The sequence below is a fragment of the Hypanus sabinus genome, chromosome 21 (assembly GCF_030144855.1).
Source record: "Hypanus sabinus isolate sHypSab1 chromosome 21, sHypSab1.hap1, whole genome shotgun sequence".
Lineage (NCBI taxonomy): Eukaryota > Metazoa > Chordata > Chondrichthyes > Myliobatiformes > Dasyatidae > Hypanus > Hypanus sabinus.
Window position 1 is genome coordinate 56,147,682 of NC_082726.1, and position 16,642 is coordinate 56,164,323.

A 16,642-nucleotide genomic window follows, 5' to 3' on the forward strand; every position below is an offset into this window, starting at 1 on the left:
TAAATACACCCAATGACCTGGCTTCCACAGATGCATATGGCAACAAATTCCAGAAATTCACCTCCTTTTGGCTAAAAAAAAATTCTCCACATCTCTGTTTTAAAAGGATGCCCCTCTATCCTAAGGCTGGGCCCTCTTGCCCTAGACTCTCCCACCATGGGAAACATCCTTTCCACATCTACTCTGTCTAGGCCTTTCAATATTTGAAAAGTTTCAATGAGATTCCCCCCATATCCTTCTGAATTCCAACAAGTACAGACCCAGAGCCATCAAGCGTTTCTCGTATGATAACCCCATGGTCACGGGGAAAACGTACAAACTCCTTATAGGCATCAGCAGAAATTGAATTCAGGTCTCTGGTACTGTAAAGTGTTATGTTAACCACTACACTTCTGTGCCCTCTATGGTCGCCAATGACTCAGTGGGAGTTAATTCTGTTTATTGCTATCACATCTACTGCAACGCAGTGAAAAGCTTTCATTTGTGTGTCTTCCGGAGAGATCATTCCATACATAAGTACATTGAGGAATTTTGAAAGGAAAAACAGTAATGGAATGCAGAATGTGTTGTTACAGGTACAGAGGAAATGCAGTAGTCAAGTGAGGTGCAAGGGCCATGTGAGGTAGAGAAAGAGGTGAGGAGTTCTCTGTTGTTAAGACGTCTGTTCAAGAGTCCTGCAGAAATGACGCAGAAGCTGTCTTTGAGCCTGGTGGTACATGTTGCTGAGCTTTTATATCTTCTGCCTGATGGAAGGAGGTTGAGGAAAGCTGCCAACGTAAAAAAGGAGCTCTCCCATTTGGAAATGTAGACAGAGTCAGTGAAGGGGAGGCTGGTTTTTACAATAGACTGGGCTGTGTTCACAATTCTCTACAATTTCTTGCAGTTTTGGGCAGACCAGTTGCTGTACCCAGCTGTGATGCATCCGGAAAGGATTTTTTTTTTGGTATGGTGCATCTGTAAAAACTGTTGAGGGTCATTTGGGACATGTTGACTTCCTTAACCTTCTGAGAAATGATAGAACATTTGTTTGCCTTGCGGCTCTGCGCTGCATACAAGGGAGAACATCTGTTGAAGTGTGGAAAGGCTTAATCTGTTTAAAGACAGTATATTTGAGCAAACCACATCATGTGTTGTATAATTAATAGCAATATTTTGATAATATCTGAGTCTACATTTGCATAGGCTTAAAATAGTATATAAATAGTTTTGAGTTAAGCAGGTATGAAATATGACAGCTGTTCAGAGTCCAATTGTAATTGTTTAACTAAAGTAAAACTATAAAAATTAAACCAAACCATTTTGTACTTGGGCAATAGGGATTATTATGATCTTTATGGTTGATATATCTTCTACCTTCTGCAGTTATTTTCTCCTAGTTATTACATTTGATATTCTGAGATACACATTGCTTGAAAACTGGGTTTAATTTTAACTCGTTGGATTAAGGGAGTGGTATAAACATTGGTCTTTGTTGATCATACATCTTCAGCATCAATCAATAAATTCAATAATGCTAGTGGTTATGCCAAAGAATTCAAACCACATGAGGAAACTGGGTATTAAATATACAGGAAAAGGGGCAAAAAATGAAACTACCTCTGTGTGTGGGCACCCTGCTCTGTGCTTTCTCTGAGACACTGCCCTGTCTTTATAACTACATCAATATGTTGGGACCAGGTTAGATTCTCAGAGATCTTGACACCAAGGAACTTGAAGCTGCTCACTCTCTCCACTTCTGATTCCTCTGTGAGGATTGGTATGTGTTCCTTCGTCTTACCCTTGCTGAAGTCCACAATCAGCTCTTTCGTCTTACTGACATTGAGTGCCAGGTTGTTGCTACGGCACCACTCCACTAGTTGGCATATCTCATTCCTGTATGCCCTCTCGTCGCCACCTGAGATTCTGCCAACAATGGTTGTATTGTCAGCAAATTTATAGATGGTGCGTGAGCTATGCCTAGCCCAGGGGTGGGCAAACTTTTTGACCTGTGGGCCACAAAGGGTTCTAAAATTTGACAGAGGGGCCGGACCAGGAGCAGATGGACGGAGTGTTTTGGTAATACACCTCATAAGAGAAAATAAAATATCATGGGATATGTAGAAAACATGTGCTTTAATTTCAATTGAAAATGAGCAAATGCATTACAACAAAATATCTTTCTTTAAAGTCACATGGCATTTAGCTATTTATTGAAATGACTTTTAAAACACTGAAAATTAAATGAATAAAATACAGCTTTTTTTAATAGGAACAATTATTATTTTAAGGCACTGAAAATTCTGTTATCCTTCAAGATTTTATCATCATCACTCTCCTCCTGACTGTCTTTATTTCAAAAACGGTAGGAGATGCAGGTCTACTTTACCTGCTCCTTCTTATTCAATTGTCCCCTGTGACAAAACTCAACAACGACCAGCACAATGACAGAACAGTGACAGCGCCGCAGTATGCGGAGCGCGTTATTTGATCTGGAGCGCATTTTTTATTTTGAGAACGTACGTGCACCTGCGCACTACTCATGTCCATCACTTAACAGAAATGACATGTAACATGTAAGGCTTATTGAAAAAAATATTTTCAAATGCATTTTTTACATAACACAACGAAGAAACTTATTTTTAATTTCAGTGGGAACAGTGTTGTTGGTCTCCCTTTTTAGCCAGCGCATCAAAGTCTGGATTTAGTTTTGTTGTGGCGATTGTCAGGATGGATCTGAGGTGTTGGTTAGTTAACTTGGATCTGTGGCTGGCTTTGTTGATGTTCATGACGCTGAACGCCTGTTCACACAAATAGGTCGAGCCGAACAAAGAGTAAAGCGCAAATGTGGAGTAATACGCTGCACCTCAACAAAGGTCAATGTATATAGAGTGCGTCATCTATTGGGAAAACACCAGAATTGCGGGGAAAAAACGTTAACAAGGTTTATTAATATAATTTCATCAAGTTCTGCGGGCCGGATTAAAAAGCTTACCCCCAGGCAGTAGTTTGCCCATGCCTGGGCTGGCCACACTGTCGTGTGTATACAGAGAGTAGAGCAGTGGGCTAAGCACACACCCCTGAGGTGCGCCAGCATTGATCGTCAGCGAGGAGGATATGTTATCTCCAATCCGCGCAGACTGTGGCCTTCCGGTTAGGAAGTCGAGGATTCAATTACAGAGGGAGGTACAGAGGCCTAGGTGAACTATTTGGCTTTATACCTAGTGCTTTATACTTAATAAATAGTTGGGGGTAGGGGAGGGAATTCACTGCCTGAGAAGAAGTTACCTCAGCCCAGTTAAAAAAAATACCCAGGTGAGCAAATGCTGAGCTGTGGTCTGTCAGTTTTGGACCAGGGCCTGGCGAAAGGAGTTAACCTCAACTATGCCTGTGTAAGTTATCTCTGCCACTCTTTAATCGAACCAATGCATTTATCCCCATAGCCGTGCTTTCTCATGCAAACCCATTCATCATGACCTCACCTTACAGATCTCATCACTGTTCCTTGTCCCAACAATACTTTAAAAAGCAAAACAGCGAATGCATTAAGTCCTCATTGTCGCTTGCAGACTTTTGAGGTGGGCAGTGCATTACTGAGAGTATTGGGAATGTGTCACAGTTCTTCCCACCCCTGTCCTGCGCGCACCCTTCTCCTGCAGTGTCCGGTGAGTCCTGCTTTGCCATGGTATGGGTTGCATTTTGCCGTGTTATGCTGGCATTAGCGAAGTGGTCACTAAAATGAAGATTAGCTTTATTTGTCACGAAACATTAAAACGTAGAATGAAGTGCATCATTTGTGTCAACAGCCAATACAGTCTGAGGGTGTGCTGGGGGCAGCCCGTTAGTGTTGCCATGTTTTCAGTCCCAACTTAGCCTGCCCACAACTTAGTAACCCTAACCTGTACATCTTTGGAAGGTGGGAGTAAACCAAAGCACTCAAAAGAAACCCATATGTTGTGTATTTAATATTTCAGTAATGTTTGAGTAATATTGTGAATATTTTGTTTTATTAAGCATTATTGTTCGTTTAAGTAATTCATTACAGGTTATTTGTAAAAATAAGTGAATTCTATACATCATCATGCCGCCACGTAAAGTAAACTGAACTAAGACTCACATCGTTTTGGAGTCTCTTGTTTTCCTTTTGATTAGATTTATGTTTGGAGTTACAAAACTACCCAGTCATGGGGAGAATGTATAAACGTGAGAATTGAATCCCCATCACTGATCACTGGTGCTGTAAAGCACTAGGCTAACTGCTACGCTGCTGTGTTGCCCTGTTCTAGCTGGTGTGAGGTCATTTAGGGTTAGGAATTTGCAGTGGAGCTGGGCTGGATGTGTGCTAGGAGCAGAGCCCAGAAGGTGGATTGGTTGAGAAGCAGAGTTTTGGCATCAGCAGGGGCTAGAAACACGAGTAGTGTGAGGTCCAGAGAGTTGGCCCATTGTGCAGTGGAATCTGTGGATGGAATCACTGGGAACTAGGATTGTAACTGGAGCAGATTCCAGACTACTTAATTTTCTTCTTATTTTGATGAGCTAAAGTGTACTTGGAAGGTATACTAGTACAAGCTTGATGGACTGATTGGCCTTCTGTTTCCTACATTAAAAACAATTCTCCATATTCTTTCTGGTGTTGATATTGAACCTGTGTCCTCAACTATAAATAGTTGTGCTAACTCACCCCAATATCTCTTTGTGTCAGATTACTACGTCTATGTTCTTAGTAGATGAACCCTCCCATCCAGGATTTGTTTGTGTAAACCTTTACTGTATCAGATTTTCGACATCTAATGTGAACATCCATATTTAGAATCTGTGTTTTAACTCTGCCCTTACGGAGCAGGATTTCTCTTGGACAGGAGTGTTACGTTACAAATCAAGGTGATCTATGAAAATGAACGGAGTTATTACTTTATTCCAAAGTTATTACTTTACTGAAGAAATCTGAGTGTTTCTTGCTCAAACGGAGACCATTCTACCTATGTTGTCATCTATGTCCCTATAAAACTTCCGTTAATATGTTCTGTCACTATAACCTCACTTCATAAAATTGTGTATCTTACTTTTTGTATCTGTTTTTTTAATCCCTGCAGGAAATAAATACGTTTCCACGTTTAACAAGGAATTCTAACAAAACTCATTTGTTCTGGTAGAGTTCCTCTTGTTGGAACTCGTTGGGGAGGAGGTACAACAGTCTTGGGTCCCACACCACCAGATTCAGGAATTGTTATGACCCCACAACCATCAGCCTCCAAGAGGACCACAACCTTGTTGTAGGTTTGGAGGCTTGTGCACCTCAATGACCCAGAGAGTTATATTGGCTGGAGTCAGGGCCTTGTGCTTTGGCTCTTGGTGTGGTCACCCATGCCAAACAGGTCGGAAAGTAGAGGCTAAACTAAGAGTGGTCCACCAGGCCTCCAGGTTCGGGAGTTTAGCTCAGGGTTAACAACCTTGACTGCTCAAAAAAAATTGTTACAGAAACAGCAACAAATCATTATGTGTGTGCAACAGAGATGAAGGACCTTCGTTGTTGCCCTAAAGGTGAACAACGTAACAGGCATATTGATCGACAGTGTGGATAACTTCACTCACCTTACCAAATCTGAACTAATTCCATGACCTGCAGATTCACATTCAAGGACTCTTTACAATGCATGTGCTGAGATCTTTTTAATTATTATTTGCAGAGTTTGTCATTTTTTGCACCTTAGTCATTTCTCAGTCTGTGTCTGTATGTCCCCTGAATTTCATTGTGGTACATGAGGACATGATAATAAAGTTACTTTGACTATGTTGGATTTACAGAAGATTAGAAGTTGGGTTATTTGTACCCACACTTACCTGACTTGCTTATGAGGTCATGGGTTGTGTGCAATCTTTGTCACTATCCTGAGTATCCTAAAGTATTCTCTCAAAATATTCTATAATGCTTATTTAAGTCATGTACACTGTTAAAGCAAGAACAAGGGCTCCTTCAACCAACTTTTCAGATGAGGTTGAAGGAATGTACAAATGGGCACCCACTGTTTTTAATTTTTGTTGGTAATTTAGTAGTTTATGGACTGTTTGTTCCACTCCCATCAGGGAAGAGGCTATGCAGCATCCATGCCCGCACCACCAGTTACTGCCCCAAGCTGTTAGGCCATTCAACACCTCCACCCATTAACCCACCCCACCTCTCACCCATATTAGCCCCTCAGCACCCTACATCCCCCCCATGCACTGCCACTTCACATTTCCACTCCACACCTCACCTCATCCCTACACTGACAAAGTCACCGTCCTACCGTGTTTTCATACGCCCTTTTGCTACCTAGAAGAGATCGTCTTGCCAAGGGTCCCTTTGTTACTTTATCATTTCCTGTCAGAGGCACCTTCTGTTTGCATTCTCCTGCACCCAGTCACTTTATGTACATACAATCAGTCTATGTATATAAGCTGATCTTATGAATATATGGCCACACACAACAGTTACTTGTACATTCAGTTTTATAGGATTGCTTCTATATTTGCGTTTATATTGTTTATTATGTTTTTAATTGTGTTTTGTTGTGCTGCGTTGAATCCAGAGTAATAATTATTTCATTCTCCTCTACTCTCATGTACTGAAGAATGATGATAAACAATCTTGAACCTTGAAGTGGATGAGTTAACACACTGTTTAAGTCACTAACTAAGCATGTAAAAGCTTAATGTCCCCATGCAGAGTTTTAGTTTCAAATCCCACTTTGGCAGCAGGGACACTTTAATTCAGATCAATTAAATCTGGAGTAAAAAGCTTTGATTCTTAGACTACCAGATAGCTGGAAAACCCAGCTGATTGACAGTGGGCCCTTCAGGGTAGGGAACTTGCCATTCTTTCCCAGTCTGACCAATAGCTGACTTTAGATCCAGCAGTGGTGTTGAGTTCATGGGTCTTTACAGGGTATCGAAGCAACAATCACATCCTGTGTGCAGGTTAAAAAAACAAATCCTTGCTCATGCCGCATTGGTGTGTTACTCAGACTAATCTTGTTTTGGTCAAGAACAGCCACTTCCCTTCAGCCATTTGGTTCTTGAACCATTCTGCACAATCCTAATCACTTTCTCCATATCACAGCACTCTGATCATCTTGCACTACAACAAACTTTTTTATTTTTGTTCTTGTTTTCCTTGTGGATATGATGTCAATGCTATGTGCCTATGATGCTTCTGCAAGTAAGTTTTTCATTGCGTCTGTGCATACATATACATAGAACAGTATAGCATAGTACAGGCCCTTCAGCCCACAATGCTGTGCTGTCTCTTTAACCTCAGACTCGTGAGGCATAGCCTACCTCTCACAAAACCATGTTGACGATTCCTAATCAGGCTTGTGTACAGTGAGCAGAAACCAAAAGCAGCAAAAACACGCCCCTTTCCTCCATCTCACCCACAAACATACACAGTCCTCTAATCACAGACCAGGCCATCTACCTTGGCCTACAGCCCCCAGCAGACTTGGTCTTGGCCTTCAACTTCCCCAGCAGCCTCACAGGAATTCACAGACTTGGGGTTGCAGCCACTGGATTTGCATGATCTTGATAACTCATAAACTTATAAAAGAATTCCGTTATCTTCACAAATCAGTTCATCTGAGATCATATCCAAGAATTACAACCTGATGTTGGAGGGTCACAAGACCATAAATCATAGGTGTAGAATTAGGCCATTTGGCCCATCAGTTCTGCTCTGCCATTCTATCATGGCTGATTTATTATTCGTCTCAGCCCGTTTTCTTGCTTTCTCCCCTTAACTTTGGATGCCTTTACTAATCAAGAACTTATCAACTTCACTTTAAATATATCCAATGACTTGGCCTCCACAGTCGTCCGTGGCAATGAATTCCACAGATTCACCATCCTCTGGCTAAAATTCCCCCTTATCTTTCCTTCTAGCCTGAGGCTGTGACCTCTGGTCCTAGACTCTCCACAATAGGAAACATCAGATACATTCTCTCTCGGCCTTTCAATATTTCGTAGGTTTCATTGAGATCTCCCCCACATTCTTCTAAACCAGCGAATACAGGCCCTGGGCCATCAAATGCTCCTCGTACTTTAACACTTTCAGTCCTGGGATCATACTCAGGAACTTCCTCTGGACGCTCTCCATTGCCAGCACATCCTTTCTTAGATCAGTAAGACAATGGAGATGAGACCAAGCCTGCACTGCTCCCTGTTACTATTGATGATGTGGATGTGATGAGAACCTGCAAGTATCTGGGGCTGCACCTGGACAACAGACTTGAGAGGAGCACCAACACAGAGGCTGTGTACAAGAAGGGCCAGAGTCGCCTCTACTTCCAGAGGAGACTGAGGTCCTTTGGTGTATCCAGACGTCTCCTTCACATGATCTACCAGTCTGTTGTCACCAGTACAATCTTCTATGTGGTGGTGTGCTGGGGTAATAGCATCAACACAGGTGATGCCAACAGACTCAATAAACTGATTAGAAAGGCTGGCTCTGTTATAGGAGTCAAACTGGACACACTGGAGGTTTTGGTAGAACAAAGGACCCTCCAGAAAGTCCTGGTAATTCTGGACAATGTTTCACACCCTCTGCATGCCACCTTGGCTGAACAGAGGAGACTTTCAGTGATAGACTAAGACAACCATGCTGCTCCAAAGAGTGCTGTATGAGGTCATTCCCACCTGTGGCTATTAGGCTCTATAATGAATCAACCTATAGCTGGGGAAGTGATGACCCCCTCCTGTTAGATTCTTATTAACTTCTGTTTTACCAGATCTGTTTACCACACCCTGCTATCATGGACACCCTGTGCAAAACTCCAATCACTTCTCATCTTGACAGTGTGAATATGACCCATTACTCTATATTATGGTCATTCTTGCACTACCATCTCATCAGTGTGAACTTATTTTTAAGGTAATGTATTTTTATATTCTTTCTTACTTCTCTTCTAATATTTGTATGTCTGTGCACTGGTAATGCTATGGTGACACTGTGGCGACCCACTTTCTGCGCAGGTGAACCGGCTTACAAATAGCCAGCGGGTGGGGGGAGACTTTGGTAATGCACCTCTGACGTCATTTCTGCCCGGAGAGGGTGGGCGCTAGGGATTTAAATGCCAGCGCCACGAAGTTTGAATAAACTAGTCTCGAAACAACTTACCGACTGTGTGTCGTTATTTCAGCGCTGTGCATAGCACATCGCTACATTGGTGATCCTGACGGTCCAAACGGGATTTGGAACAAAGATGACCGACTCTTCATCTGTTCACGCAGTTTCACTAAAACTGCCGACTTTCTGGAGTCTGCGACCACGCGTGTGGTTTAGCCAAGCAGAAGCCCAGTTCCAGATTCGGCAGATATCCTCTGATTCCATGCGTTACTACCATGTGGTGAGCGCCCTTGTCCAGGAGACGGCCGCCTGGGTTGCGGATTTCATACAGTCGCCCCAGGAAGAAGGCAAATATGAGGCATTCAAAGCACTGCTCATTGGGACCTTTGGCCTCTCACGGTGTGAGCGAGGTGCCCACCTGCTTCTCGTGGACGGTTTGGGAGACAGACTGCCATCAGCATTGATGAACGAGATGCTGTCCCTGGCTGACGGACACAGGCCCTCATGTTTGAGCAAGCGTTCCTAGAGCGACTGCCCGAGGACATACATCTGCTGCTGGCCGACGCAGATTTCAGTGACCCCCGGAAGGTGGCGGCCCGGGCAGACGTGCTGTGGAAAGCCAAGAGGGAGAGCGTGGCGTCCATCGGTCAGATTACCAGGCCACGCGCCCAACAGCAGACCAGACCAGGCCCGGCAGGGGGGTGCACACAACACAGAGGCAGGAGTGAGGAGGCCAGTGAACAGTGGTGTTTCTACCACCAGCGGTGGGGCACAGAAGCCCGCTGTTGTCACCCGCCCTGCAAGGGCCAGGGCCAGCTGCCGCTAATGACTATAGCGGCTGGCCACCAGGACAGCCTCTTGTACGTCTGGGGCAAACAGTTGGACACTGCTTCTTGGTCGACACTGGAATGGAGATCAGCATCTTGCCCCCGACGCGGTACGACACCCGCAACAGGAAGCCAGGACCCACCCTGAGGGCCGCTGCAGTTCAGTGCCAGCCGGTTCACGTGGGACTTCACATTGGCCGTGGTGGCCCAACCACTCCTGGGGGCGGAATTCTTGTGAGCTCACAGCCTGCTGGTCGACTTGTGAGGGAAAAGACTGGTACATGCCGAGACTTTCCAGACGTTCTCCCTGGGTGAAGCCAAGTTGCTGGCCCCACACCTGGACTCCATCACGCTGTCGGACAACGAATTCACCAGAATCCTGGCGGACTTTCCATCGATTCTGGCACCGCAGTACACGGCAGCCATGCCCAGACACGGGGTGCAGCACCACATCCCGACCAACGGACCACCCCTCCACGCCTGCGCACCGGCTCCCCCCAGAAAAGCTCCATCTGGCGATGGAGGAGTTCAAGAGGATGGAGGAATTGGGGATCGTACGGAGGTCTGACAGCCCATGGGCCTCCCCCCTGCACATGGTGCCCAAAGCAGCCGGGGGTTGGAGACCATGTGGCGACTACCGCAGACTGAATGAGGCTACAGCTCCAGACCGCTACCCTGTGCTGCACATACAGGACTTTGCAGCAAACCTGCAAGGGGCAAGAATCTTTTCCAAAGTAGACCTCGTCCAGGGATACCATCAAATCCTGCTGCACCCTGAAGACATCCCCAAAACAGCACTCATCACCCCGTTCAGCCTGTTCTAGTTCCTCCGAATGCCGTTCAGCCCGAAGAATACCGCACAGACGTTCCAGCAGCTAATGGACGCGGTGGGACGCGACCTGGACTTTGCGTTCATCTATTTGGACGACATCCTTATAGCCAGCAGTTGTCGCCAGGAGCATCTGTCCCACCTCCGCCAGCTCTACTCCCGCCTGAGTGATTTCAGCCTCACAATCAACCCCGCCAAATGCCAGTTCGGTCTCGATACCATCGATTTCCTGGGCCACAGGATTACCAAAGACGGGGCAACACCTCTGCCTACCAAGGTAGACGCGATCCGCCACTTTGCCCGGCCCAACACAGTCGTCAAAGGCCTGCAGGAACTCGTTGGTATGGTGAACTTCTACCACTGTTTTCTCCCCTCAGCAGCCCGTATCATGCGCCCTTTGTACACCCTGATGTCGGGTAAAGTCAGGGACATTACTTGGGGCGAGGAGGCCGCGGCCACTTTTGTTAAAGCCAAGGAAGCCTCGGCAGATGCCGCGATGCTGGTGCAACCCAGAACGGACGTTCCAACCGCCCTCACAGTGGACGCATCCGACACAGCAGTCAGTGGGGTGCTGGAGCAGCTCATCGAGGGGCACTGGCAACCCCTGGCATTCTTCAGCAAGCACCTATGACCACCCGAATTCAAGTACAGTGCTTTCGACTGGGAGCTGTTGGCACTGTATCTGGCAATCCGGCATTTCAGGTACTTCTTAGAAGGCAGGCCATTTACCCCGTTCACGGACCACAAACCGCTGACCTTCACGTTCACAAAGGTGTCCGATCCCTGGTCAGCTCGCCAGCAGCGACATCTGTCCTACATCTCCGAGTACACGATGGACGTCCAGCATGTCTTGGGAAAGGACAACGTCGTGGCGGACGCACTCTCCAGGCCCTGTCCCTGGGGGTGGACTATGCAGCTCTGGCAGAGGCGCAGCAGGCAGACGACGAGATGCCCAGCTACAGGACCACAGTCTCGGGTTTGCAGCTGCAGGACTTTCTCGTAGGCCCAGGTGATAGGACCCTCCTGTGCGACGTGTCTACCAGCCAACCTCGCCCCATCACCCCGGCAGCCTGGAGGCGGCGAGTTTTCGACTCCATACACGGTTTGGCGCACCCATCTATCAGGACAACCATCCGGTTGGTCTACAGCAAGTTCGCGTGGCACGGACTTCACAAGCAGGTCAGTGAATGGGCCAGAACGTGCGCACAGCGCCAAACAGCCAAGGTGCAGTGGCACACTAAAGCCCTGCTGCAGCAGTTCGAACCCACCCACTGGAGGTTCGACCACATTTATGTGGATATCGTGGGCCCCCTACCAGTGTCCCGAGGAGCGCGGTACCTCCTAACTATGGTAGAGCGGTTCACGAGGTGGCCAGAGGCAGTCCCGCTCACCAACACATCTGCCAATTCCTGTGCCCGAGCACTGATTGCAACCTGGGTAGCACGCTTCGGGGTACCAGCCCACATTACCTCCGACAGAGGCACCCAGTTCACCTCCAGCCTGTGGTCGGCTGTGGCCAGCCTGTTGGGAACGCAGCTACACCACACTACTGCCTACCACCCACAGTCGAACGGACTAGTGGAACGCTTCTACTGTCACTTGAAGTCGGCTCTCGTGGCCCGCCTGAGAGGACCTAACTGGGTGGACGAGCTTCCCAGTGTCCTGCTTGGAGCTCGTACAGTGCCCAAAGAGGATCTGCACGCCTCGTCGGCCGAGTTGGTGTATGGTGCGCTCCTGGCCATCCCGGGAGAATTCATACCAGCCCCAAGGGGGCAAGGGGAAGAATCCGCAGCAGTCCTGGACAGGCTATGCGAAAGGCTTGGCAACCTGGCCCCCATACCGACTTCACAGCATGGACGGACCCCAACCCATGTACCCAAAGACCTGCAGAACTGTAAGTTTGTGTTTGTACGAAGGGGCGGACACCGGGCACCGTTACAGCGGCCGTTCAAGGTGATCAACAACAACGGGTCCACGTATGTTCTGGACATTGGGGGGAGAGAGGAGGTTCTCACGGTGGACCAACTCAAACCAGCCCATGTGGACTTGGCGCAGCCGGTCGAGGTTCAGGCACCGCGGTGCAGAGGCAGACCTCCCAAACAGAGGCTGATCCAGACTGTGGACATTGGGGGGTGTATCGCCGGTTCTGTGGGGGGGGGGGGGTGCGGTTATGTGGCGACCCACTTTCTGCACAGGCGAACCGGCTCACAAATAGCCAGCGCGCGGGTGGAGACTTTGGTAATGCACCCCTGACGTTATTTCCACCCAGAGAGGGCGGGCGCCGCGAAGTTTGAATAAACTAGTCTTGAAACGACTTACCGACTGCGTGTCGTTATTTCAGCGCTGTGTGTAGCACATCGCTACAACACTGTAATTTCTTTGAGATCAATAAAGTATCTATCTATCTATTGATAAGGGGCCCAAATCTGCTCACTATCTGAAGTCTGACCAATGTCTTTTAAAGCCTCAGCCTCTTCATAATTCATAAATTTATAGAATATGTCCATTATCTTCACAAATTGGATTCGTTGGCATTGTATCCTAATATTCCAGCCTGCTGCTCCAGAGTCACAAAACAAATTGGGTCTTCGTTACGCTTCTGTCCATTGATTTCTGAGCCAGACCAATCAGGCATGAATGTTGATTTCTCTAACTTACAGTAATTTCTCCCCCATTCTCCTTACCTCTTCTTCAATTTCCTATTCTGTTTCCCCTTTTACCTCTTCTCCTCCCCTGCCTATCACCTTCCTCTGGTGGCCCTCCTCCTTCCCTTTCTCCCATGGTCCTCTCTCCTCTCCTATCAGATCCTTTTCCACCAGTCATCTCCCAGCTTCTCACTTTAACCCTTCCCCCTCTCACAAACCTCCTCCTTCACATGGCTTCACCTCTCACCTTACAGCTTGTACCCCTTCCCCTCCCCCACCTCTCTATCTTGGTCTGGTTTCTTCCCCGTTCTTTAATAGTTCCGATGAAGGGTCTCAGCACAAACGTTCGGCTCTGCTCTTTTCCATGGATGCTTTCTGACCTACTGATTTCCTCCAACGTTTTGTGTGTGTGTGTGTGTGTGTGTGTGTGTGTGTGTGTGTGTGTGTGTGTTACTTTAAAAGCCAAGCGTTTTGAAATTAGGAACCATATGGTGAAGTAATTTGTATCAAACCTGTGGAAATCTGGTGGAGATGATCTGGGCCAGATGGTTTTTATCTATGATGAATGCTCAAAATAACACCCAACTTTATGAATGGACTTCCCTGCTGGTTAATGATCATCAGCAGTTATGGAATTAAACCTTGCGAGTGCCAATCCTGTGTGTCTTCAGGCAGTTAACTCTGGGTTCAAAATATGTGATAATTATCTGATAATTAAGTGAACTAAATTATCCCAGCATACCACCATTCGTCAAGAAATCTGCTGGCCCTTCTGCGCAATATGAGCTAACTTTAGTTTTGTTAGAGTAAATTATTTTTATAAATAACAAGTAAATCAGCTCTACAAAATTAGATTTGATTGTTAACTCTGAATTGTTCAGTATCAGGTTTATTATTACTGACATGTTATGAAATTTTTAAAATTAATTTTTTATGAGTTTCTGCGATGTGCCTAAGCAAAAAAAACCGTGAAAAAGAGGTTTATACAGTGCAAAACAGACGTATCAAATGTACAGTTGATAACAATTAAGAAAAAGCATCCATAATAGAATCGCATAAAGCACCCCACCCTCCCACTTCCCAACTCCAAGCCAACCTTCCAATATATAAAAAAGTTAATCAGAACTTTTATCACCACAGAGCTGTATTTATAAAAAGAAGGTATACTGCCTACTACCTGAACTATAATATGTTTACACATTTAAAAAAATCATAAATCTTAATCGAAAGAAGCTGGAAGTAAGGGATTTAAGTGCAAAAGGAAGAAGGGAGGGATACACCCTGAATGGGAATTATGAAAATATTCAAAAAAAGGTCCCCACATCTTTTGGAACTTTATATCTGAATTAAGAAGTGAATAATGAAACTTTTCGAGGTCCAAGCAGGACATAATGTCTCTGAGCCATTGAGCATGGGTGGGTGGGGCAGCATCTCTCCACCTAAGAAGAACTGCACTTCTAGCCAAGAGAGAGGCGGAGTCAGATTCATGTCAAATCGCATGCTATGAAATTTGTTGTTTTGTGGCAGTAGTACCATGCAAAACATAAACTATACTATAAGTTGCAATGATAAACAAATAATCGTGTGTGTGTTTGTTTATTGATTGATTGAGGTACACTGAAGAGTAGACCCTTCCGGCCCTTTGAGTCGTGTTGTCCAGCAACCCTCAATTTTACCCTAGCCTAATCATGGGGCAATTTACAATGACCACTTCACCTACCAACCAGTGTGTCTTTTGGACTGCTGGAGGAAACCCACGCGGTCACGGAGGGAACGTACAAACTGCTTACAGGCAGCGGCAAGAATTGAAACCGGTTTGCTGGTATTGTGGGCCGTTGCGCTAACCACTACGATACCGTGCTACCTTAATATACATTAGAAAATTGAATAAGTAGTGCAAAGAGAGAACTAAAATAGTGAAATAGTGTTTATGCGTTCATGGACCGTTCAGAAATTTGATGGCAGAGGGAAAGAAACTGTTCCGAAAATGCCGAGCGTGTGTTTTCAGGCTCCTGTATGTTATAAAGACGCACTGTATTTGCAAGTTAGTTTTTCACTCATCTCCTTGTGTGGGTCTCAGTGGGTTATTGATCTGTTTGCCAAGCTGTAGTCCATTTGAAACACCCCATTGCGTTCTGTGGCCACACTCACACAATTCACCAAGAAACAAAATGGCTTCCCATCTCTTTCACTGACCAGAGATGTACATTACAAGTCTTCTGCCAATCTTCAATTTTTCCTTTCTTCCTTTCCCCTTTTATTCAGGAGGTGGCCAACAGCTGCTGAGAAAGCTTGCAAATTCAGAGAACTCCATAGTTTTCAAATAAATCTAATACCCAACTTACTTCCTCAAAACTTTGATTTTCCACAAATGCACAGTATTTGTCACCTTACTTGAGTCAATGCAGGCAATGTCTACAGCTCTGTCTTCATCAGTTACCATGGTCACCCCTCAGAAAACTTAATTAAGTTAGTAAGAGATTACTTGCCATGGTAACTACCCCTAATTAGGCCATGACTCTCCAAAAACTCAAATTCTACCCCTAAGAATCCTCTCCGACAGCTTCTTTGTCACTGACATGGGACTCGCCAGTCTATAGTTTCCAGGGTTATCTCTATTTGCCTCCTAAAGCAGCAGAACAATATTAGCTACTCCAGGACCTTGCCCGAATCAGAATCAGGTTTATTATCACCGGCATGTGACGTGAAATTTATTAACTTAGCAGCAGCAGTTCAATGTATTACGTAATCTAGCAGAGAGAAAAATAGTAATAATAAATAAAATAAAATATAATAATAATAATTAATAAACAAGTAAATCAATTACTATGTCGCTAGACGCCACACAAAAAAATTATTGGTCAAGGCCTCAGCAGTATCTCAATATCCTGGGATATACCCCACCTGCACTGGGGACTTATCTACCTTAATGTCCTTTAAGTGGGCAGCTTGGTAGCGTTGCAGGGTGCTCTTGCTTTACTGCACTAGCAAGGGGTTCTGTTCCCTATGCTGTCTGTACAGAGTTTGTACCTTCTGCCCACGACTGCGTAGCGTTCCTGTGTGTGCTCTGAGTTGTGGGCACCAGATGTGCGGCGACTCTTGTGGGCTGCCCCAGCGCATCCTCGCTGGTTCTGATTCGATGTAAACAATGCAGTTCACTGAATGTTTTGATGCATGTGTGACACATAAAGCTGATCCTCTCTCTTTAAGAGACCCAACAGCGTCTCTTCCTTAATCTCCAAAATGGCCTAGCATATTAGCAGTT

General features: G+C 45.7%; 1 protein-coding gene across 4 annotated transcripts in view; it reads left to right on the forward strand.

Annotated features, from left to right (window-relative positions):
- Positions 1-16,642, forward strand: part of LOC132379066 (protein ERGIC-53-like) — a 108,104-nt gene that overhangs the window by 57,481 nt on the left and 33,981 nt on the right. The window lies entirely within an intron of this gene.